We start from the raw sequence: 25281 nt of genomic DNA, 5'->3' as shown, positions 1-25281 counted from the left end.
ACCACTGATACCTGGTCTGCAAAGCATGGTCAGGGCAGGTATATCACCTACACTGCGCATTGGGTAAACCTGCTGACGGCTGCCAAGCATGAAATGCGTGGCTCTGCAGAGGAGTTGGTGACACCGCCACGACTTGCAGGCAGGCCTGCTGCCACCTCCTCTACTCCTCCTACCCCATCCTCTTCCATAACCTCCTCGGCTGAGTCCTCTTCTGCTGCTGCGTCTTGCTCCCCATCAACGGCAGCTCCCCAGGTACTATTCCACATCCCGGATACGGCAGTGTCACGCCGTCTTGGGGTTGACTTGCCTGAAAGCAGAGAGTCACACCGGACCAGCACTCCTGTCCGCCCTGAATGCACAGGTGGATAAGTGGCTGACTCCGCACCAACTGGAGATCGGCAAAGTGGTTTGTGACAACGGAAGAAATTTGTTGGCGGCATTGAATTTGGGCAAGTGGACACATGTGCCGTGCATGGCACATGTGTGTAATCTGATCGTACAACGCTTTGTGCATAAGTACCCAGGCTTGCAGGACGTCCTTAAGCAGGCCAGGAAGGTGTGTGGCCATTTCAGGCGTTCCTACACGGCCATGGCGCACTTTTCAGATATCCAGCGGCGAAACAACATGCCAGTGAGGTGCTTGATTTGCAACAGCCTGATACGTTGGAATTCAACACTCTTAATGTTCGACCGCCTGCTCCAACAAGGAAAAGCCGTTAACGACTATTTGTATGAACGGGGTGCTAGGACAGCCTCTGTGGAGCTGGGAATTTTTTTGCCACGTTACTGGACGCTCATGCGCAATGCCTGTAGGCTCATGCGTCCTTTTGAGGAGGTGACAAACCTAGTCAGTCGCACCGAAGGCACCATCAGCGACATCATACCATTTGTTTTCTTCCTGGAACATGCCCTGTGAAGAGTGCTGGATCAGGCCGTAGATGAGCGTGAAGAGGAAGAGAAAGAGTTGTGGTCACCATCACCACCAGAAACAGCCTTATCAGCATCGCTTGCTGGACCTGCGGCAACGCTGGAAGAGGATTGTGAGGAAGAGGAGTCAGAGGAGGAATGTGGCTTTGAGGAGGAGGAGGAAGACCAACCACAACAGGCATCCCAGGGTGCTCGCTGTCACCTATCTGGTACCCGTGGTGTTGTACGTGGCTGGGGGGAAGAACATACCTTCAGTGAGATCACTGAGGACGAGGAACGGGACATGAGTAGCTCGGCATCCAACCTTGTGCAAATGGGGTCTTTCATGCTGTCGTGCCTGTTGAGGGACCCTCGTATAAAAAGGCTGAAGGAGAACGACCGGTACTGGGTGTCTACGCTACTAGACCCCCGGTATAAGCCGAAAGTTCCTGAAATGTTACCGAATTACCGCAAGTCGGAAAGGATGCAGCAGTTCCAAAATAAATTAAAAAGTATGCTTTACATAGCGTATAAGGGTCATGTCACAGCACAACGGGAATCTAACAGGGGAAGAGGTGAAAGTAATCCTCCTCCTCCCACAACCACGCCGGCAAGGACAGGACGCTTTACAGACGTGTTGTTGATGGAGGACATGCAGAGCGTTTTAAGTCCTACGCATCACCACAGCCCTTCGGGGTCCACCCTCAGAGAACGACTCGACCGACAGGTAGCAGACTACCTCGCCTTAACTGCCCTCTCCTAAAGGGCAGCCCACCTTATTTGATTGTAAATTCCTGTCCTAATGTGTTTTACACCCCACCTCCTATAGAATGTAAGCTCGTTTGAGCAGGGTCCTCTTCAACCTATTGTTCCTGTAAGTTTATTTGTAATTGTCCTATTTATAGTTAAATCCCCCTCTCATAATATTGTAAAGCGCTACGGAATCTGTTGGCGCTATATAAATGGCAATAATAAATAAATAAATAAATATTGACACTCTGAGGAGCGATGAACCCCTTGACTACTGGGTGTGCAGGCTTGACCTGTGGCCTGAGCTATCCCAATTTGCGTTAGAACTTCTGGCCTGCCCCGCTTCAAGTGTCCTGTCAGAAAGGACCTTCAGTGCAGCAGGAGGTATTGTCACTGAGAAGAGAAGTCGCCTAGGTCAAATAAGTCTAGATTACCTCACCTTTATTAAGATGAATGAGGGATGGATCCCGAAGGGACTGACAGTGGGCGATACATTCGACTAAAAAAGGCCCGATGAGGGGCACGTAACAGGGATTAAACTGATAAGAATAGTACTACTTAACACTCCACTCCTATCTGGTGGCACATTAGATTACACGCACAGTGCCCCAAATTTGAAGTAGTAGGACCGACCAAGCATCTTTTTCCATCTCCAGGTTCCTAAATTCGATGCCATATACACGTCCCCTGATAGGGGACGTAACAGGGATTAAACTGATAAGAATAGTACTATTTAACACACCACTCCTATCTGGTGGCATATTAGATTACACGCGCAGTGCCCCAAATTTGAAGTAGGAGGACCAACCAAGCATCTTTTTTCATCTCCCGGTTCCTAAAATTGATGCCATATACACGTCCCCTAATAGGGGACGTAACAGGGATTAAACTGATAGGAATAGTACTACTTAACACACCTTATAATAACGCAGAGAGAGACCAACGCAGAGAGAGGAGTCTGAAGAAGAGGAGTCAGAGGAGGAAGGTGGCTTTGAGGAGGTGGAAGACCAAACACAGCAGGCGTCCCAGGGGGCTTGTTGTCACCTTTCGGGGACCCTTGGTGTTGTACGTGGCTGGGTGGAGGAAGAGACCTTCAATGACACCAATGAGGACAAGGAACGGGACATGGCTAGCTTGGCATCCAACCTTGTGCAAATGGGGAGTTTGCGGTTGTGCAAATGGACTGTTTGTGGTTGTTTGCGGTGCGTTAAATGGGGAGTTTGGTCTGTCACTGTGAAGCGGGCGTAACCCTTACACTACCTGATCGATACAACATCATACCTGATGTTTTAAAGCACGTTATTCCAAACAATTTAGGAATGTTAGGTGATTTATGCCCTTTATGGATTAAAACCAGACTCTGCATCAACTATGTAATTTTCCATGGGAGTTTTGCCATGGATCTCTCTCTGGCATGCCACAGTCCAGGTGTTAGTCCCCTTGAAACAACTTTTCCATCACTATTGTGGCCAGAAAGAGTCCCTGTTGGTTTTAAAATTCGCCTGCCTATTGAAGTCTATGACGGTTCGCCCGGTTCGCCTGTTCGCGAACATTTGCGTGAATTCGCGTTCGCCATTCGCGAACTGAAAATTTTATGTTCGCGACATCTCTAACCTCCATTAATTCATTTTATTTATTTGTTGTGTACCAGCAAATTGTAAAGGGATTGGGTCACCATTATGTCAATCTACAAAATATGTTGATAATCTATAGTTACTGAAATTTCTCCTTACATTAGTTTATCTTTATGTTCCATTATATTCACCTCCAGTATGCTAGAACGTTCCCATGTTGTTCTAGAGAACCTTGGGGAGGCTGTTATTCCACTTTTGCTCTGAAAAATGTATCTGTAGATCTTTCTCCAAAAAAAGCTGATTTTTGGTTAACAATTGGTCATGCAGCAAAGTTACTCCAAAATTGATATTCACTAACTGGCATAATTCTGCTACGATGCCAATTAGTTAAAAGTTCATTCAAAGCATGATTGCTCTATAGGAAATCATAGAAATCGCATTACCATTTTATATCCATTAAATGGCATTTCAATGCTTAAATAAGACTTTTTATTGGCATAAAAACTACACTTAGTGAGACTGGGCACACAGTCTCACTATGCAAACACTGTCAGTAAAATTAACATTTTCAGTGCTGTAGCCAAGGGCAGCATGATGTGCTTGTCTCTACTGAAAGTGAAAGTAATTTAAGTAATACAGGCTGAGCTTTTAATTTACATGTTCAGCATGTGGTAGCAGAAGCCTAATTGGCTCTCACACAGAGAGCTGATTGGCTTTCTTTAATATAAAAAGGAAATGCTTGGAGTTCCAACAGTTACAGCTTACAGTAGCTATTTACTGACAAGATGGGAAATGAGCCCTAAGTGTTTAATCTCCAAATTAATGTGGATATTGAATTGAAGAACAAGCTGGTGTCTCCAACGATGAGATTTGTCTCCAGTTTATGATAAGTACAACATTCTATATTGTCTAGACATGGATCCAGTGATAAAAATCGAGTTGGATAATAAATCCTCACTACAGTCAAAGAGAATCTTGATATCTTCTGTTTAAGGCCTGTGATACCTTCACCAAGCTAATACATTCCCCATTTCCCTGGAATATCTCAAGTAGATTCTAGTGCAGTGATCACACTAAAGGTGGACCTCTAAACAGCTTTTTAGTGCACTTTAAATTAATACACTGCTTGAGTTAATTTCATCATCTTGTTTTTTTGAAAGAAATGTTCTTGTTTTGTCTTCTCCAGCCTATAGAGAAGCCTATGAGATCAATTAAAATGCCTCTACACGACAAAAGAAGGATGCCCTTATGCTTCATGCTAAGTACCAAAATGATTGTGGTGAGAACAAACAAAATACAACTTAATATTCAAGGATATACTTTTAATATATGGTGTAACAGCATCTTGATCCAAGGAGAGATCTGACTGTAATTCTGGGGTCAAGAAATTTTTTTTTCCTAGTTTTTTGCAAAACTCATAGTTCAGTCAGCCGCCTGTAGTTGACAGCAGAGCTTGTAAAACAGTTACTCAGTGCTGTCCCAGACCCTCCAGCGTGAGACTGGACAGGAATTGGAAGAGAATACTTTCCATATGACGAGTAATAGCCTCTCACACAGGAAACCTGTTGCAGGAGGAACAGCACTGAGTGATGTACACTGTGTAACCGCTTCTGCAGCTCAATAAATAAATATTTTCCTTAATCCTTAATTTAACCCCTACCAAAACCTTAATAAACAATTTCCTTAGTCCAATGTTTTACTCCTCTCAAAAATTAAACACCCCATGTAACCCAATACTAAATGTATCCTCATTCTAACCATACATCCTAATTCTAAACAACCCCTGTACCAAAATAATACATTTTACCCAACTCTAACTCAAACCTCAGTAATTCTCAACACCCCTTGTACTACAACTATTACACCTCTCAGGCTTTTAATCCTACTAACACTCATTAGTTATGTAAGCTAACCCTCTCAAACCTTAAACCCCTATTACCCAAACCACTTGTAACATTATCTTTACCCATGCATGTATTTACACAGCTGCAAGTATATATGCACACATTCAAATAGTATTCGTTACAAGGAGAAATACACATATACGGTATCTTACATTTTGCAAATATTTTTTTTTTCCATTTGAAAATTTTATTTATTTTCCAACATAGTGTACTCACTTTTGTTGCCAACGGTTTAGACATTAATGGCTGTGTGTTGTGTTATTTTGAGGGGACAGCAAACTTACCCTGTTAAACAGGCTGTACACTTACTACTTTACATCTTAGCAGACTGTTATTTCTTCAGTGTTGTCACATGAAAAGATGTAATAAAATATTTACAAAAATGGGAGAGGTGTGCTTACTTTTGGGAGATACTGTACATACATATAAACAGTTTCAATTGTCAAATATCAATGCGTGTTTATAGATGTTTTTGCGCCTGCAATGTTCAGTTAATAAATTAACTAAGCTCACTTTATTGGCCATTTTTGGGCGAGTAGAGGGGACACCATAGAGTTCTGACATGTAAATCCAGCCCTTCTGTGGAGATTGATGAGGCAAGATATTCACTGACTAAGAAGAAGCAAAGAAGATAGAACTTATGAACATATGTTTTATTTTTCTTTCACTTTTTGTTTTTATTATTGCTTATGTGTACCATATAGACATTAAAGGTGCACTATAGTCACCAGAACAACTACAGTTTATTGTATTTGTTCTGGTGAGTAAAATCATTCCCTTCATGCTTTTTGCTGTAAAAACGGTCTTTTCAGAGAAAATGCAGTGTTTACATTACAGCGTAGGGATACCTCCACTGGCCACTCACCCTGTAGTGTTCCTTAAAGTAAAGGATGAGATCTTTTATGTGTTTAGAAGAATACTTTCCTGAGTTTTCCACAATGAAATCACAAAGAAATCAAACATATTTTCTTCATTACATTTCCAGACTTATTCATTCAAATAAATATTGTGGAAATGATACACGTTATCCCAAAATAATTCAATTAAATATATCTAACTGAGCTATTTTTTAAGCTTGGTTATTTTAACCTAAAATGTAATTTACTGTTTTTGATTCTTTTGTCTATTTAAATTTAAAACTGGGAATGTTGGGAACGGTGACTTGAAAGTGCAAATTACTGGTGTCTGGGCTTGAATATCTGGGTAAGAAATAGTGGTAGAAATGCTTCAAGCCATCTCAGTAACATTTCACAATATGCAGATTATGAGCATTGTGTTTCACTTAGCACCATTGTTACCGTGCCTAGTTTCCAAATACTAAGAGGGAATGTTTTGTTCTTTTTATTCCAGAGTAAATCCATTATACACAATTTTAAACTTTTTTATTTTGTAATATTGTATTTTCAACAATTCAGTTAGGAGAATGTATATATCAAATCTCACACTTGTTAAAATGACACTATAGGCATTTTAAGTGCTTCATCTCTTCTCTGGTGTGGTTATTGTGTCTGGAGTCTCTTGATACTGTCCTTCATTTAAATTAACATAATTATAATGCTAAATGAAAGACTTTAGCAGCCTCATCCACTCTGCGCTGCTTGTGTAAATGAGGAAGCATTAACCTGAGCAGCAATAGGCAGTGTGATTGGCTGAGAATGTCAACTGAATGCTTTCAGCCTATCACAGTGTCCATCGCAGGTATGAATCAGTAGAGTTAGAAGGAAGTGTGTACTCTCTTCCATGGCCATACATCTAGGGGCAGGGCTATGGGAAGCCAGGGATGTTCATTAATTGTTAAACTACTTGAAGATGGTTTCAACTAAATGGGGAGAAAGTGCCATGGGACTCCTGGCACTGTAACTATAACCAATTCAATGAGATAAAGAAGTTAGTGTCTTTAATAACAATGTTGGTACACTATTACATTTCCATTATAATGTATAGCTATAAATTTGCTATTTTATAAAATGTTCACAACATTTTAGACAGTTTCTTTTTTTTTGATGGTCTAATGACAATGCAAATAATATATAATATTAAATAATTTAGATTATTATAGGCAAAACTAAAACAAATGTTCACGTCTCTTTGCTCCTTTTCAGTAAATTAAATATTTTCTTAATGTATTCTTTTATCAGATTTAGCCATAGTGTTGTTTCCATGGATACACAAAAATAAAGGATATGAAGATCTCTCTTTCCATAAATAAATTCTGTCGGCCCTTCAAAAAATAACAAACTATAATTGCATATATTCTACAATACATAAAAATATATATCTACAATACACTTCCTTGCTGTTTGCAGCTATAAATATGTAAAAACAGGGAAAGTACATGCTGAGTTCTGTGAGGTCCCAGCTCCTTGTGTGGCTAACCCCTTTATTGATAAATAATACTTTTTCTGGTCCAACAAGTCAGAGGAATACTCAGCGGTTAGTACTCAGACACCTACCTATATTTATTAGAGTCTAATGGACCACAAATTATGTATTTATTTATTTGTTTGTTTGCATTAGAGAGAGCTGATAACTCTCTCTGTATGAGGGAGAAAATAAAAAAAATCCTCTTATTACATGCTGAAGCCTTGAAGGTCCCACTGTATTTCAATTTACTCAATTTACTTTCACTTTTATGGAGTAATTTGCTAAAGTCTGAATGGCCCTATATGAGATGGGCCAACCTATCCAGTGGTATATGGTGTCATTCTGACTTCAAAATCGAGACATTTATCAACAAATTTAATAATGTCTGGATTTTGTTATTCATTCCTGAATAGGCCTCAATTTGGTCAAGATTTCATCCGCACCAAACGCCGGATAAATCAGACTGGTGAAATCCAGACCAAATGCTGAAAATTGGGGCATGGATGATAAAAAAAAATCCAAACTATTTGCCTGCTATCAGCACTAGCAGCCAGTAGGCAAATAGATAAGAAACACTCAGTGGAGCACAGGATAATCATGTGGCAGCTGGCTAGTTGGTTGAAATGACATGCCTCCCCCTGATCTCCCTGGGTGTCCAGTTGTACCCAACTCCCTAGCTATCCCTCCATAAAAAAAAAATAAAAAAAATAATAGTGAGGGGGACAATTAAACTGAAATATGTTTTTTTAAAAATCACCAGAAGACTTCTTTCTTCTAATTCTTCTGAAAATACTTTTCTGAGAAATGAGAATTCACTCATGACTTCTGATTTGCACTCTGATTGGTTGGCTTATTATTACTCATATTTCATAGCATGGGAAATTCCCCCATGCTTTGTAATAGCTGACATAGCATGGGGAAGTCTACATAAGGGCTTTCCCCACTATCAGAGCTTAGTCTGCGCAGAGCCATTCATGTAAAAAACAAATTTAAGAAAATTGCTTTTCTTAATTTTGATATTTGAGCTCTTTAGTAAATAGCTCACTATTTTGGTATCCTTAAATATGGTAAACCTTTATGAGGTTAACAAATTAGGGAGCTATCTACTAACCAGATGAAACGTTAATAAAAGTGCTTTTCTTAACTTTGTTCTTTCAGCAGTTTACCAGATACCTCCCTTATTTGATAATGGTATTCTCATGGCAATCCCACATAAGGATATAAAATTAGGGAGTTATCTATTGAACAGCTAAAAAATTAAAAATTAAGAAGAGGTGTTTTCTTCATTTTGATCTTTCAGCAGTTTAGTAGATATGTTCCTAAATTGGTACTTTGGAACTTTGGGAGTGTCACCTTCATTCATTCCCCATAATGGAAAAAATGACTACATTTACGAGCAAAAATCGATATGTCCGAATTGATATTTTTCAAATTTCTGACACAAAGAAATTACAAAATTAACAAATAGACAGTAAACACATATTTCACGAATGCTCATTCCTGTTTGTAAAGAGAAAATTACATTGCGTTTATGTGAATTTCAATGCTTATATTTGGGTTGGAGCCTTTCACCAACTGCTATTGCAGCAAAATTATACCAGCTAGTAAATTGCATTTTTGGCATAACTTTGCCAAGATGCCAATTAGTACAGCATCATGCTCTAATAAATGACTATGACAAGATATTACTGATATGTATGAATGCTTTCTGATTTTACATTCTTACACTCCTGCCCATTGTCATTATCTATGGAATAAGAGAAAATGTTGCTGTGATTTGCTTTACAGTTTAATGCTCAATAATGCATCTATGCTTTAAGTAATGATTTAGCAAATCTACTTCCTAAATTTTTATTTCCAAACACAACAACACTGCTTGAAATTAAATAAAGTCATTCTCAAAACTATCTGGAAAGACAACTAAAGCTATATAAAAAAGGAAGTTATATAGTACAAGTATAGTACAAAATACAACTGTATTTTTCATTAATTATCGTACTATACATATATTTTTTGAAGTCCCTTAACACTTTCATTACTGAGGTTTTTCAGAGTTAATTCCTGAAATATGTTTGGTATTCAGTTGTTGAATGTTAATGTTTTTTCCCATAGATGGTATATGTTTTTTTTGTTTTTTTTTAAAGGATATCTATCTTATATGCATGCATATACAACAATAAAGGGTTATTCAAGGCACCATAACCATTACAGCTTGTTTACTGAAAAAGTAAGATGGGACCAATAAATCAATTTGTCAATATTGTAAGCTTGGATTTTGAAATGGGAAGATATATCAAATTTGACTGCGTAACTTTCCAAACAAAATGCATAAGATATACATAGGGACATTGTTGTGCTCAAGGTATGGAACAGGTAATTGCGATCATATTATCCTTTCAGTCAATGATCTAAGCCCTGTACTGCAAGGCTTTCCTTAGGAGAGCTTATGGAAGTTCCTGCTTAAGAGCTTCTGACTCTCTGGAGATGGTAGTGAAGGTGGAGATTTGTGCACAGTGGACCCCAGGTAAGAAGCCAAACTGTTCAGAATTTTTTTGACTCCTTAAAATAAGGGGATTGCTGGAGCAATTGAGTCTTCATTTAACACTGCTCCCAGGAGTTCTTCTAATTGCAATGCTGTTTATGCAGATGTGCTGTCAACATTGTTACTGCTAATATTGCTACTGTAGCTGGGGATGCCCTTGCCGTGAGAATGCTGCTGTTTGACAGGATGTGGATCAAGCACACCAAATGTGGGCAACAACTATCCTAAGTAAAATAACAAGATAGGTGCATATTACTGGTCCTTAGCGTAGTAATTCTGCATGAGATTAGGTTGAATGACAAGAGAGTGATCAGAAAATTAGGCAAAGTAAGGTGGACAAAAGTCACACAAATGATAAAATAAAGTCTAATCGAGGAAAGCCAGAGGACAGACTAATCAAGATAAGCTGAGTCTAAAGCCAGGAATCTATTAAAAACTGGAACAGTCTATTGGTAATTCCAAAAAACACAATAGGGCAAATAATTCAGGCATGTGTGGTGCTTATATATTTAGCCTAAAATATATAAAAAAAATTAATGTTTTAGATACTGCACTCACAAAAAATAAGCGCACATGTTAAATATGCAAAAAAAGGTTAATTAATAATATCATAGATTTCTCAATTATCCCATGAAAAGCACTATACGTATACAGATTTGGGGATTTCAAAGGGTTGGTTTACCCCAAGCTTGCTTAATTCTCTGGTGATATCACGCTGTATCACTGTTATACAACCCACACAATAATATCATACTACGTGTTATTCTGGCGATGGATGTACTAAAACATGACTGCTGACTCAATTGACCAGTCCTCAGACTAGAGCAGTTCAAAACATGCGTATTCCATGACAGTGTTGCAAACACATCATCCCTGCCCCAGAGAAAGTAGACAGTAGAAGTGAGAGAGGTACCTGTCAATTAATTATCCATGGTCTTCACACCTGCGTAAAAATATTTATGATTACAGAACATATATGCCCTCTTTAGAACATGGCATAGGGAAGTTGCAAAATTTCACTATGAAATCTTTTTTTCCATGAATCATATATAAGTAATTTTACCATAAGCATCTACATTCTTGTATACAGGTAATGAACTGTCAAATGTTACATGTAGCTTATTACCTCCATATGCAAGGTTCTATATTTCAAATAAATGTGGCAGTCTTTCCAGAGACCTTCCTCTATAGTCAGTAAAGGAAGAAGTGGGAATATGGGAATACCCCTAAAACCTAAAAATAAAAAAAACATCATAATGTTACACCGTTTACATATGCACTCACGATGTAGAAGAAAGCAGTCAAATCAAGGAGCATCTCCTGGTTGTGTTGGGAGGCAAGAACTCTCTCCTCCAACATTCAAGGATTTTAACAGGAAAGCTTCAGTGCAATTCAATCTCCTTTAGAATATTTATTCCAAAGTTAAAAAAATGTAAATCAAACAAAACTATACAGGTCCTACACATTTAATCTACTAAACAAGGAACCAACTAGGAACCAACTAAGTAATATAAACAGTACATTTATCATAAAATAATCAAATTGCAAATTGCTTATTGCCCTTTGGATATCCCCGGTATGGGGTAGGGAATTCTCTTCTCCACATCCTTAGCTGGATCCCAATCAATCCTTTTATGGGCAGTCCTTTTAACCTCCATTCAAGCTGACATCATCTTTCTCTATCATGTGATGTATTCCCCTGGGACTTTTATGTGTTCCAGACGCATTATGAACCATATTATGTCCATTTGTTGAGACTTCGTATCGAACACTTGTCAGTTCTAGTGGTATCTCTGGGAAGTAAAAGAAAAAAAAAACACAAATGGGGGCAAAAGCAAGGAAATAGAATATAAACCAAAAAATTCGTACATTTTCTGATTCCAAAAATCTGAATGAATAAAACATTTAAAAAATAGATTTAAAAAATCTCTATATATATAAAACGTCCAAAAATTTATAAAAATAATAAAAAAATTTCATATATATATATATATATATATATATATATATAGCAGTTTATAAGAAACCTCCCCTATATGATTGAATGTGCACACACTAGACTTGTGCAAATATCAACCTCAGGGTTTCCACTAAGACAAAATAAAGATTGAATAGTCCTAACAAACTATCAATCCCTAATAAAGAAGCTAGGGAAAGTGTACATTTAAATATATACTGTATAGGCTGAAATTAAAAATAAATCCATGCTGCTCCTGACTCTGCCCTTGATCTGTATCTTATGTATATAAAATATATATTTAACATTGTTTTAAAAATTGTATATATAAATTAATATAAACTAAACTAGTTGCTATAATACATGTCTAATGTAACTGTGTAAAATATGTGTAAAACTATCAGATATCTGTCATAACCATCAGAAAAAGGGTAAAAATGTAAAATAAAAAAATCTTATAAAATTCCTAAAAATACGATAAATCATAAAAAAAACATGCTAAATCAAGGACCACAATTACTGTTTGGATTACAAAGATCCCAATCTGTGCCAGTTTCCTTTCTCTATCACTTCCACTACAGTGTGTAGACACCCATTGGATGCCCATAAAGGTAAAAATCCCTAACGTTAAAAGCTTGGCATGAACTGCAATGACAAGGTACAGAATGTTGATTAAAATTCTTTAAGTTTTCTTTTTTGTTCTCCTCACATATGTTTGCCACAAGGGCACTGTAGAAAATATATTACAAATTTAGAATTACAATCAATATTGGATTTAATAAAAAAAAATTCCCCTGTGGCAAAACTAACAATGGATTAAAGCATTTTTGAATTTTTAAAATAACATGCCTTGCAATTATAACAATTTCTATATCTTCATTTTATTTTATCTTTGACTTTTTATGTATAAAACTTGGGGCAACATCATTTTTATAAAGTTCTTCTTTTCTGTAAAGTATAGGGGGTTTCTTGGGTAAGATGGGTACTAAAATGGGATCATTTAATAGAATGGGCTAATGTTTATGAAAAATATTTTTTATTTTAAAATGCTGTGCATTACAGTTTGTAACAAAATCATATTGGAAGTCATCTTTAAATAAACATTATAGGGTCAGGAACACAAATATGTATTCCTGACCCTATAGGGTTAATAAAAAAACATCTATCCCCCCCTGGCACCCACTTGCCCCTTAAATATAGTAAACTCTTATTTGTATTCCAGTCTGCTGCTCCTGACTCTGCCCTTGATCTGCCTGCTTTACTGACATCATCAAAAGTGATGATCTGAGCCAATCACAATGCTTTGCCATAGGAAAGCATTAGATTGTCTGAGATTGTCAAAGAAGCAGATCGGAGGTGGAGCCAGCATAAGCTGTATCTCTGGATCCCTTCTCCTCTCCATTCATTGAAGTTTGCGGTCGGCAAACTCGGTGGCCCCACTGTCTGGATTTCCCAATGTCCAGTTTTTGGTTATTAGGAAAATTGGCAAATGAAGCACTCTTTTAAAGAAGAACTAACAGCTCACTCAAAAGGGCTGTGAGTAGCTCCACTAGGAACAACATTTGGAAAGGACACAGCCAATTTACTAGCACAGCTAACTCAGCTTAACAGCTTTTTTGTTGTACACTGTTATATGCTTCTTTGTTCTTATAGTATTGGCAAAAGAAAAAGCTTTATTATCTTTACAAAATCTTTAATGAAGTAGAGCTCAGACTTTGGATCTATTAAAGGCTAAAACAAAATTAGAGAAATGGGGCAGAAAGGGTAAGGAATGGGAAAGCAACATCAATAATACCTATAATAACTAGAAAAGCTACAATTTCTGGGTAAATTGTGTGAAGTGTTCTTGCCTCCACCAGTAGTCTACAACTGGAGTGTGCGGAGTAACTGTTATTTATTTATATAGCACATTTAATTGCAACGTTGTTGCCCAAAGTGCTTCACAGTTACATTAAAACATACATTTATAAAAACATTAGCAGGTGTACAAATGGCCCTGTCTATGACATCACTTGCTGCTCCAGCCTGGCACAGGTCAGAGTATTTTGGCGGTTGCCATCTTTAAACGGTCGTATTTTAAAAAACTATACATCCTACATCGAAGAGCTTTATATTGTGAGAATCACAAGACCCAGACCTACATTTTGATGCACATCTCTGAAGGTTTAAAAATGAAGGCACAGTTGAAGTTTAGAAATTGACCTTCAAGTTTGACCTGGCTAGAGTGGAGTTTCAATGAATGTCAATGGACGGCATGAGTTGCAAACAAATGGTCATATTGTGAAAACTATCCGGATATGGCTTAGCCGTGGACATTTTTAGTGACAGCAGGGATAGCTGAACGTTTTGATATAAGATTTGTGTAGGTGGGCTTGAAAATGAGGTGGTGGTAGTTTAGAAATCATGTCCTGATTTTTCAGCTTTTGCCAGTTCCCACTCTAGTTTTGAACATTTTGCCATTCATTCCTATGGGACCAATTTCGCCACAAGAACAACGATATTCCGTGAACCATTCTGCGAAACGTTCCACAAAGTAATAGCAATCCGATCAGGGAACAATCCGCACGTTTCGGTATATTACTGTCTATGTAGTGTAAAAACTGTGGGAGGAGTTAGGGTGGCAAATTTGGCTATAATAATAATAATATATATGTGAGATAACATTAAGTGGTCTTGCTATGCAAGAACACTTAATTAAATCTGAACTTAATAGCTCACAGAACAAATTTGGCAGACTTCAGAGACTCTCTACTAGGAAGGGAAGGTAAAGGAAAAGGAAGGAAAATGGTAAGTGAAGGTAGGGGAGAAGGAATAGGAGGGAAAAGGAAGAGAGGGAAGGGCCAAAAAGGAAATATTTTTTAATTTTTTTTCCCCTACATTTTTAAGCTAATAGCAAGTGATTTATGTTGACGTACTGTATATTACTACTTTAACTTATTAATAACAACTATAGCTCAATCTAACTTATATTTGCCTTGAAACTTCAAAGTGAAGGAAATAGTTAATTATTTGACAAAACTGCTGAAGAATATTTTTATATATTTGTGATAGTATATCATTATTTTTCTAAAAATACATACTATGGAACCCTATTTATATCACTGCTTCTAATTTTACTGAATTGGACTTAGAATTAAGTACCTCAGACATATCTAATATAGATTAATTAATCCACGAACCTCAGCAGTATAATACAATTTCAAATTGCTGAAAAGATCTGAGCAAATCCAAACAATATCTATGGTTTGCTCTTAAATATAATGAAACTGAATATCAGAATATAATCCTGAAAAAGTCAAATGGAAAAAGCATTTTATTAAAAATGTTGGCAGATTTATTATAGAACATAATAAAATACAAACAGGCCTATTCCTTTTTTTTTTCAACTATGGCCCTTAAGAAGAATAAGATTCCTGGCCTAGATAAAAATAAATCAATCATTATATATTTTGTTCACCTAGAGCTCAGGAAACAACAAAATTAATATCAAAAGCTTGGTTGGAGTGATCAAAGATCATAATGAACCAAATACAGGGAATATATCAGAAGATGTAGTCTCATTGTCAAATCTATCCTTCACACAAGACTCATCGAGTCTCCTTTCATCTCGTCCCACAACTTGCCCGCTCGATCCTTTTCCATTTCACCTTATCAGATCTCTCTCCCCCTGTCTTGTGCCTTCCTTAACACACATCTTTGACTGCTCTATTCTTCTGGCATTGTCCATGCTGACCTTAAACATGCCACTCTAGTACCTATCCTGAAAAAAAACATCTCTCTACCCGTCCTCCCCCTCTAACAATCATCCCATATCACTGCTCACTTTTTCCTCAAAGCTTCTGGAAAGACTTGTCTTTACTCGTATGTCTTGTTTCCTCAATTCCAACTCTCTCCTTGACCCTCTTCAATCTGACTTCTGCCCTCCACTCTACTGAGACTGCTCTTATCAAATTTACCAACAACCTAATCGCAGCTAAATCCAAAGGCCACTTCTCCATACTAATTCTTCTTGACCTTTTTGCTGCCTTTGACAAAGTTGATCATGCTCTCCTTCTTCAAACTCTTCAATCACTCGGTCTCTATGACTCTGTCCTCTCGTGATTTTCCTCTTATCTCTCCCACTGCTCATTCAGTGTCTCCTTTTCTAATGATACCTCCTTCCCTCGTCCTGTCTCGGTTGGAGTCCCCCAAGGCTCTGTTCTTGGTCGCCTTCTAATTTCTCTTTATACTGCCTCTCTTGGCAAACTTATTACCTAATTTAGATTCCACTATCACCTGTACGTTGATGAAACCCAGATATATCTCTACTCCCTGCACCTCTCCCCTGCTGTCCTGCAACGTGTCACTGCTTGCCTTTCTTCCATCTCTGACTGGATGTCCTCCCGCTTTCTGAAACTCAATCTCTCTAAAACTGAGCTCCTTGTCTTTCCTGCTCCTAATACTGATCCTCTTCTTTCGCTCTCCCTTCAAGTTAGTGGTATCCACATCAGTCCATCCTTGCAAGCACACTGTCTTGGTGTACTTTATTATGACCTTCCCTTTGAGCTTGACATCCAGTATGTTGCCAAATCCTGTAGGTGTCATCTTAAAAGCATTGCCCGCATCCGCCCCTTTCTTATGCAAGATGCTACCAAGGAGCTTGTCCATGCTCTTGTAATTTCCTGCATGGAATATTGTAACCCTCTCCTAATTGGTCTTCCCAAAAAATGTATTGCCCCGCTATGGTCTGTAATGAATGCTGCCACCAGACTGATTTTCCTCTCTAGTCAGTCCTTTCACACCCTGCTGTCAGTTCTTACATTGGCTTCCGATGGAATAGCCTGCCTACCACCATCAGACTCTCCCATAGTCTTCAATCATTTAAGAAGTGCCTTAAAACCCATCTCTTTAGGAAAGCTTATGGCCTCCCAGAGTAACCTCTACCTCACATACCTGTCTCTTGCGCTCTACTAAAGGGCAGCACTTTACTCTCTCCTCCAGCTCTGCTTCACTCCCACCTTATTTGTTTGCTATTTCCTGTCCTAATGTGTTTTATACCCCAGCTCCTATAGACTGTAAGCTCGTTTGAGAAGGGTCCTCTTCAATCTATCGTTCCTGTAAGTTTTCTTGTAATTGTATTGTAATATTGTAAACGGAGTCTGGTGGCGCTTTATACATGGCAATAATAATAATAATAATAATAATGACTTATATCAGGAAATTAAAAAAGATCTAGACTCACGTGGCACACCAATCATTATTATCTTACCTACAGCTTAAAGCGATCCTGACACACTCAACTGTCCTTTCCCCACCGGCCCTGACAGAACGCATAACAAGAGCTTGCGAGTCCAAGAATATGCCCAAAAAAACACTATCACTCATGTATGCGATACTAAACGACCCGAAACACATGCCAACATGCCAAATGCCAAATTTATGGAGGCATGGCAAGCAGACATAGGCAAGATCTTCACCAACGACCAATGGCAACAAGCATTCATAGCCCACAAAGGCAGATCTAGATGCACGTCCCACCTGGAGATTATGCACAAAATCCAGTACTTGTGGGACATGGTACCGACTAGATTGGTAAAGACTAACACCTCAAAACAGTTCTGGAGATGTGCAGTAGATGAGGGCACGATGTACCACATATGGTGGTCCTGCCAGATTATTAGGGGATACTGGAGAGAGGTAGATAAGATTGTCCAGGGGGCCCTCCACATTAGGACTAAACTACAACCAGAATGTGGACTACTGTTTATGTCACTCGAATCATACACAAAACCCCAAGCAGGCTTACTATATCATATATTGATAGCTGACAACCTACTGATCGCCAGACACTGGAAACAGATTAAAGCCACGGAAAGACTCAGCCTGACCCAACAAATATTGATGAATTTAGACTATGAAACCAAGACTAATATACATATGCATCCGGCAAAACACATGGTGGAAGCCAGAAAGGAATGAGAAACGTATCTCGGACGAGGGAGAGAGGATGGGGTGAACGGGGACTAAACACATTATCCATGGGGAGACCACAATGCGATATGGTACTGGGCACCAACGAGCCCAACATCGCAAGGAATAATAGCACTAAGAGACAGGATGGGAGACGATGACTGCTACTATCCATTCCTTTATACTACTCTATTCTTATCTCTAAATACTCCCACACTCCCCTATGGAATAGCACACGGCACTCTCCACTCGCTTAATCACAACCTCCGTACAGGAGAATGGTCAGGGTATACACCACACCACATACAGAGCTAAAAACCATGTAATGTCAGATGTATGCCTAAATGTGATGCAACTACTGTGGTTTACCCATTAATTGTGCCTATGCTGAACATTCAGAGTGTGATATGCTTAATCCCCCCCTTTTTTATTTCTGTACCCCTGATGTGATGATCTAACGTTCTAAGCTGTGACTAAATGCAAAATATTCAACCGTAATGATTGCCGTAGGTATTCCTAATGATATTAGAGCACAATTCTAAAAGGCGCATACAGGGCGCACAACAATTACTATATATAGGCTTCTCATATCACGAATGTGGCAGGGTATTGTTTACCGCCCATGTTGCACATATTGCACTAAATTTACTAATTGCATTCAATGCATTATTAATAATTGCATGCACTGTGTCACATCTAAACCCCTTCTCCCACTATTTTCTGTAACCCCAATTTTTGACTTATGACAAAATAAAAATTGTCCAATTGAAAAAAAATAAAAAAGATCTAGACTCAAATAAAGATGAATTAAAAAATGAAGTATCTATGTTAGGAGAAAATAAATCTCTTTTGGCAATCTCACTGACTAAACTTTAGATCGGCTTTAAAATTATCCAAACTAAAAATTCTCAGTTTAAGTCCAAAATTCAAAACTTAGAAGCTAAAGTATCGGATATTGAGGACTGACCAAGACGAAAGAACATCAGAATAAGAGGTATTTCAGAAAACATTACAAATCAGCAACTAGAAACCTATTTAATAAAGTTAATCTCATCAATAACAGATTTATCTCCATACGGTCTGTAGCGGAGAGCCGATCTTGCACAGCTATTCTCCACTAGAGATTCCAGTGAGGCTCAGGAACAAGGTGATGTTAAGTCCATAGGCAAGGTTTCCAGCAGGTAAAGTAATACAGCAGTATCCCCATCGCAATCCCAATAACTGGACGACACACAGTTTCAGGAGTAGACTGACAAGCTTTATTCCACAGTTCCTTATAAAGCCCTCTCCCATGCAAGGGAGGAGGTTCTATCACTTAAGACATTATCCAATCTCTAAGTAGTAACCTCCCACAGATCTCCTCCCCTCCTCTAGCATCATAATCCCCTTATTGTGTACACAGTTTTCCCCGAGTTTTGGATGTACCCTAAATACTTGGGGTACATCCACAAATCCAACATCCCCAGATAGCTCTATTCTGGGGGACCAACATACTTAAAAATTAGCCCAGTCGGATGAATGGTTCGTGAGATATGGGGTTCCAAAGATTTGACCGACCGCATGGGTAAAGTATCCGAAAACAGTTCCATGCATTTTGGCCCTGCGGTCGGTCACAAACAAGGGAATGAAAACAGGCGAATTGCCTGTGTTATAGAGCCTGGAGAGGGTTTGAATGAATTCCCTTGTTTATGGGGCTCTTTCTACCGAACGGCGGGTCATTCGGTAGTTTCCATACGAATTTCTGGAAGTATGGAGGTCTCAGCGGTGTTTGCCTAGTCAAGTGTCCGATTTTAGTTCCAGACACTCGACGGCAAAACACCGCTGTTCGGTAGTTTAAGATGGCCGCCGCCACGTGTTTGTTTCCCGAATGGCGGCCACCCAGAGGACAAAGACCACACTGCACTGATTGCCAATTACCTGTTTGCAACATTGTTGCAAACGGTAATTGGAGGCACACTCATTCCTGGGTGGTCTGGTTGTTCGGTAGTTTCATTCCCTTGTTTTATTTGAATGATTCTACCGAACAACTAGAGGAATACAATTCTTTACATACATTTAACTGTCATTATACCCGGATACCATGCTTTCTATACATGTACATACACATTAAACCAGCCATATGACCAAATACACTTATTCTCATACATGTCGTGGGACAGCCCGGTACCAATCCGCTACACTGCTCCCCCTTGCCCACAAGCCGGCATACACAGTCTGATCCAACACGGATCGGCTTGGGGATGTCCGGGGGCTCACGGATCATTTCTCTAAGTCAGTTTGTCTTGACAACCCGTCAGCATTTCCATTCTGCTTACCCGGCCGGTACTGGATATTAAAGTCAAAAGGCTGTAGCGCCAAACTCCAGCGCAGCAGCCTGGCGTTGTCTCCAGCCACCCGGTTCAGCCAGACTAACGGGTTGTGATCCGTGAGCAAGGAAAAGGGCTGTCCATATAAATAGGGTTGTAGCTTCTTTAGGGCCCACACCACAGCCAGGCATTCCTTTTCGATGGCGGCGTAGCTTACTTCTCGAGGTAACAGTTTGCGACTGATGTAAGCCACTGGATGTTCCCCGCCATCGGCCCCGACTTGACTCAGTACTGCCCCCAATCCAAACATAGAAGCGTCGGTGTGAACAAGAAAACGTTTAGTTGGATTGGGAGCTGCCAAGACAGGGGCATTTATCAGTGCATTTTTCAATTGTTGGAATGCCTGCTCACACTCCGGGGTCCAGTTTACTTGGCGGGGAAGGTTCTTACGGGTCAGGTCAGTGAGGGGTTTGGCCAGGGCGCTATAATTGGGAACAAACTTCCGGTAATACCCTGCTGTCCCTAGAAACGCTAAAACCTGGGTCTTAGTCCTAGGGGTGGGCCACTGGGCTACAGCCTCTACTTTGGCGGGTTCGGGTTTTTGTTTACCGCACCCTACTCTATGTCCCAGGTATTGTACCTCAGCCATGCCGATACTACACTTGGCCGGCTTCAAGGTCAGACCTGCTTCCCTTATCCTATCTAGTACAGCTCCGATGTGAGCTAAGTGTTCCTGCCACGTATTGCTAAAAATAGCAATATCGTCCAGGTAGGCACATGTATAGTCCTGGAATCCATCTAGGAGTCGATCCACCATCCTTTGGAAGGTGGCTGGGGCGTTTTTCATCCCAAATGGCATGACCTTAAACTGGTACAAGCCAAATGGGGTGACAAAGGCCGACTTCGGGATGGCGTCTGGGGCCAGGGGGATTTGCCAATACCCTTTACACAAGTCAATAGTGGTGAGGTATTGGCCCCTGGCCATTCTGTCCAGTAACTCGTCTATCCGGGGCATCGGATAGGCGTCAGATACAGTCTTCTCGTTCAATCTCCTATAGTCCACGCAGAAGCGGGTCGTACCGTCTCGCTTTGGTACGAGGACTACAGGAGATGCCCAAGGACTGTCTGAGGGTTCAATCACCCCCAGTTGGAGCATTTCGTCGATCTCCTTACGCATGTTTGCCCGTACCGCTTCTGGAATGCGGTATGGCGTCTGGCGCATGGGTAGTTGCCCTGGGGTCTCGACCCGGTGAGTTGCCAGAGGCGTGTATCCAGGTACATTAGAGAACGTGTCGCGTTTCTCTTCCAATAGTTGCTGTACCTCGATCCGCTCCTGTGGGCTCAGCCGATCTCCCAGCGTAACCTCCCCTAAATCTCCGGACAGCTGCCCATCCCCCAGCAAATCGGGGAGGGGTAAGCTGTCAAACTCTTCCGTGTTAGGGGCACAGATGGCGGTTACCTCCTCAGTACGCTCGTGGTAGGGCTTCAGCATGTTCACATGGAGCATGCGTCGCCCCCCAGTCCCTGTGCAGGGGCCGATAATATAGGTGGTATCGCATCTTTGCTCCACCACCTTATATGGGCCCTGCCAGGCGGCCTGTAACTTATCATGTCGGACAGGTTTTAAAATTAGTACCTTCTGCCCGACCTGAAAGCTACGGTCCCTGGCTCCCCGATCATACCATGTACGCTGGCGGGTCTGGGCCTCCTGAAGGTTTTCCCGTACCGTCTTGGTCAACGCTTCTAGGCGGTCCCGAAAGGCCAACACATATGGTAGGATGGGAGTGCCATCTGTGCTCCGGTCTCCCTCCCAATGCTCTCTAATAAGATCCAATGGGCCTCGGACCCTCCTTCCAAACAATAATTCAAACGGGGAGAACCCTGTGGATTCCTGCGGCACCTCCCGGTATGCAAATAGGAGGTGCGGCAGGAATCGTTCCCAGTCCTTGTGGGTCTCTGCGAAGGTTCGGAGCATCTGCTTCAAGGTACCATTGAATCGTTCGCAGAGCCCGTTCGTCTGGGGGTGGTAAGGGGCGCTGATTATAGGCTTAATGCCACAGATCTTCCAGAGGTGTTGGGTGAATTCTGCGGTAAACTGGGTACCCTGATCCGAGATAATCTCCCTGGGTAATCCCATCCGGGAGAATATCCGCATGAGGGCATCCGCGACCGTCTCAGCGTGGATGTTGGTCAGAGCCACTGCTTCTGGATACCTGGTGGCATAATCTACGACCGTTAAAATATACCGTTTTCCTGACGGGCTAACTTTATTGAGGGGGCCTATCAGATCCACCGCTATTCGGCTAAAAGGTTCCTCTATTATGGGTAAGGGGTGAAGTTTAGCCTTCCTGCGATCCCCCCCTTTTCCCACTCTCTGGCAGGTATCGCAAGTCGTGCAATATCTGCGTACTTCCTGGCTAATCCCTGGCCAGAAGAAACTCTGGGTTAGTCTGTACCTGGTGCGACTAACCCCTAGATGTCCGGATAGCGGAATATCATGCGCTATCCGGAGTAATTCAGCCCGGTACCGCTGTGGTACCACTAATTGTCTCCTTGCTATCGGGTCTAACCCCGTAATCTGTTTGGTTGTTTCCCTGTATAAAAGTTGTTTATCCCAGATAAACTTCTCTCCCTCCTCCCCGGGGGAACCCGTGCCAACCTTGTCCCTATACACCTGAAGCGTGGGGTCTGTTGCGACTTCAGCTACAAATTCATTAGGTGGAGCCCAGGGGACACATTCTAGAGGGGGGGTAGGGTTGCTTACCTGGACCTCCGGCAGTGTGTTGTGGTCCTGGGTGCGGGCCTGTTGTCGGGTGACTACAGGGTTGACCTCTCCTGTGGTGGGTGACTGGGGCTCAAAAGCAGAAGTGAGCCTCCCCAGATCGTTCCCCAATAAAACCTCCGCCGGTAAATGTGGCATCAACCCCACCTCCACTTCCCCTGCCCCCGCTCCCCAATGTAAATGTACCCTTGCTGTAGGTAGCCGGTACACTGCTCCCCCAGCTACCCGGACGGCAACAGTTTTGTTCAGTTTTGCCTGATCTGAAATCAGGTGGCTCTGTACCAAAGTGATGGTGGCTCCCGAATCTCGTAATCCCCGGACTGCTGTACCATTCAGATATACCGTCTGTCGATGGTGCCGTAGATTATCCACATTGGCCTGGACCGGATCTGCCTCGTGCAGTACCTCCCATTGTTCCACAGTAGTAATGGGGACTGCGGAACCATATGGGGTGGTGACTAGGTCCTGGTAGTGGTGGGCTGCGGCCGCCCTGGGTGGAGGTGGGCCTGGACGAATCCAGGTGGAACGGTCCCGTAGCTGTGGGCATTCCCTTTTATAATGTCCCCACTTCTGGCAGTGATGACAGGGGCCAGCGGTGGGTTGTCGGAACCGGGGCTGTGCAGCGGGTGGTGGAGGTGGTGGTAGCGGTCTCGGTGGAGCTGGGGTGTAGTTGTTTCCCCCGAATGTTTTAAAGGTTGCTTTTGGAGCTGCAGGTTTTTGTGACCTGCGTGCATCCAGGTAGTCATCCGCTTTCCTAGCCGCCTCGGTAAGGGAAGTAGGGTTTCTGTCCCTTACCCATTCCTGGACCTCATTGGTTACTCCCTCATAGAACTGCTCCATCAGCAACATTTGTATTACATCCTCCATAGAACGTGCCTTGCTAGCTTGCACCCACCCGAGCGCTGCCCCCTGTAATCGGCATGCCCACTCTGCGTGCGAGTCCTTCTCTGTTTTCTTTAGATCCCGGAACCTCCGCCGGTATGCCTCGGGTGTTATAGCATACCTGGCGAGTATAATTTCTTTCACTTTACTGTAATTCCTTATTTCGTCATTAGGTACAGTCCGATATGCCTCTGCTGCCCTCCCGGTTAACCTTCCGGCCAAAATAGGTACCCAGTCCTCTGCGTTAATTTTATGCAGTGCACACAGTCTTTCAAAGTCTTGCAGGAAAGCGTCTATATCTTCCTCTGCCTCCACATATGTTTTAAAAGCCTGGTATGGTATTTTAGGCTTACCTTCCTGTGGCACATTAATTGCAGAGCTTTGTTCTGGTGCCTGTGTCCTTAGGATGAATTCTTGTACCTCGGCCATTGTCCTGGTAACAATTTCTGTTGGGGGGTTTTCCCCATAAAAGGATAGCCTGAACTGAACCTGCCTCTGGAATTCCGATCCTTGTGGTGTTCCTCCCGGCTCCCTCTGTGCCGGAACTGAATCGCCCTCCATTCTGTACTCTGCCATGAGTTCTGTAACAAGTACTGCTTTCTTCTTATTGCTGGCTTGTATACCCCTTGCCTCTAGGAGGTCCTTTAGCGTGGAGCGTTTTAGCGCAGAAAAATCAATCTCCATCCGTACTCCATTTACGCTTGTTCCTCTGTGAGTTTGGATCCCAGCGCTGCCAACCAATGTAGCGGAGAGCCGATCTTGCACAGCTATTCTCCACTAGAGATTCCAGTGAGGCTCAGGAACAAGGTGATGTTAAGTCCATAGGCAAGGTTTCCAGCAGGTAAAGTAATACAGCAGTATCCCCATCGCAATCCCAATAACTGGACGACACACAGTTTCAGGAGTAGACTGACAAGCTTTATTCCACAGTTCCTTATAAAGCCCTCTCCCATGCAAGGGAGGAGGTTCTATCACTTAAGACATTATCCAATCTCTAAGTAGTAACCTCCCACAGATCTCCTCCCCTCCTCTAGCATCATAATCCCCTTATTGTGTACACAGTTTTCCCCGAGTTTTGGATGTACCCTAAATACTTGGGGTACATCCACAAATCCAACATCCCCAGATAGCTCTATTCTGGGGGACCAACATACTTAAAAATTAGCCCAGTCGGATGAATGGTTCGTGAGATATGGGGTTCCAAAGATTTGACCGACCGCATGGGTAAAGTATCCGAAAACAGTTCCATGCATTTTGGCCCTGCGGTCGGTCACAAACAAGGGAATGAAAACAGGCGAATTGCCTGTGTTATAGAGCCTGGAGAGGGTTTGAATGAATTCCCTTGTTTATGGGGCTCTTTCTACC

This window comes from Pelobates fuscus, chromosome 5, assembly GCF_036172605.1.
Source record: "Pelobates fuscus isolate aPelFus1 chromosome 5, aPelFus1.pri, whole genome shotgun sequence".
In the NCBI taxonomy this organism is placed as follows: domain Eukaryota; kingdom Metazoa; phylum Chordata; class Amphibia; order Anura; family Pelobatidae; genus Pelobates; species Pelobates fuscus.
Note: the sequence above shows the minus strand (reverse complement) of the source record.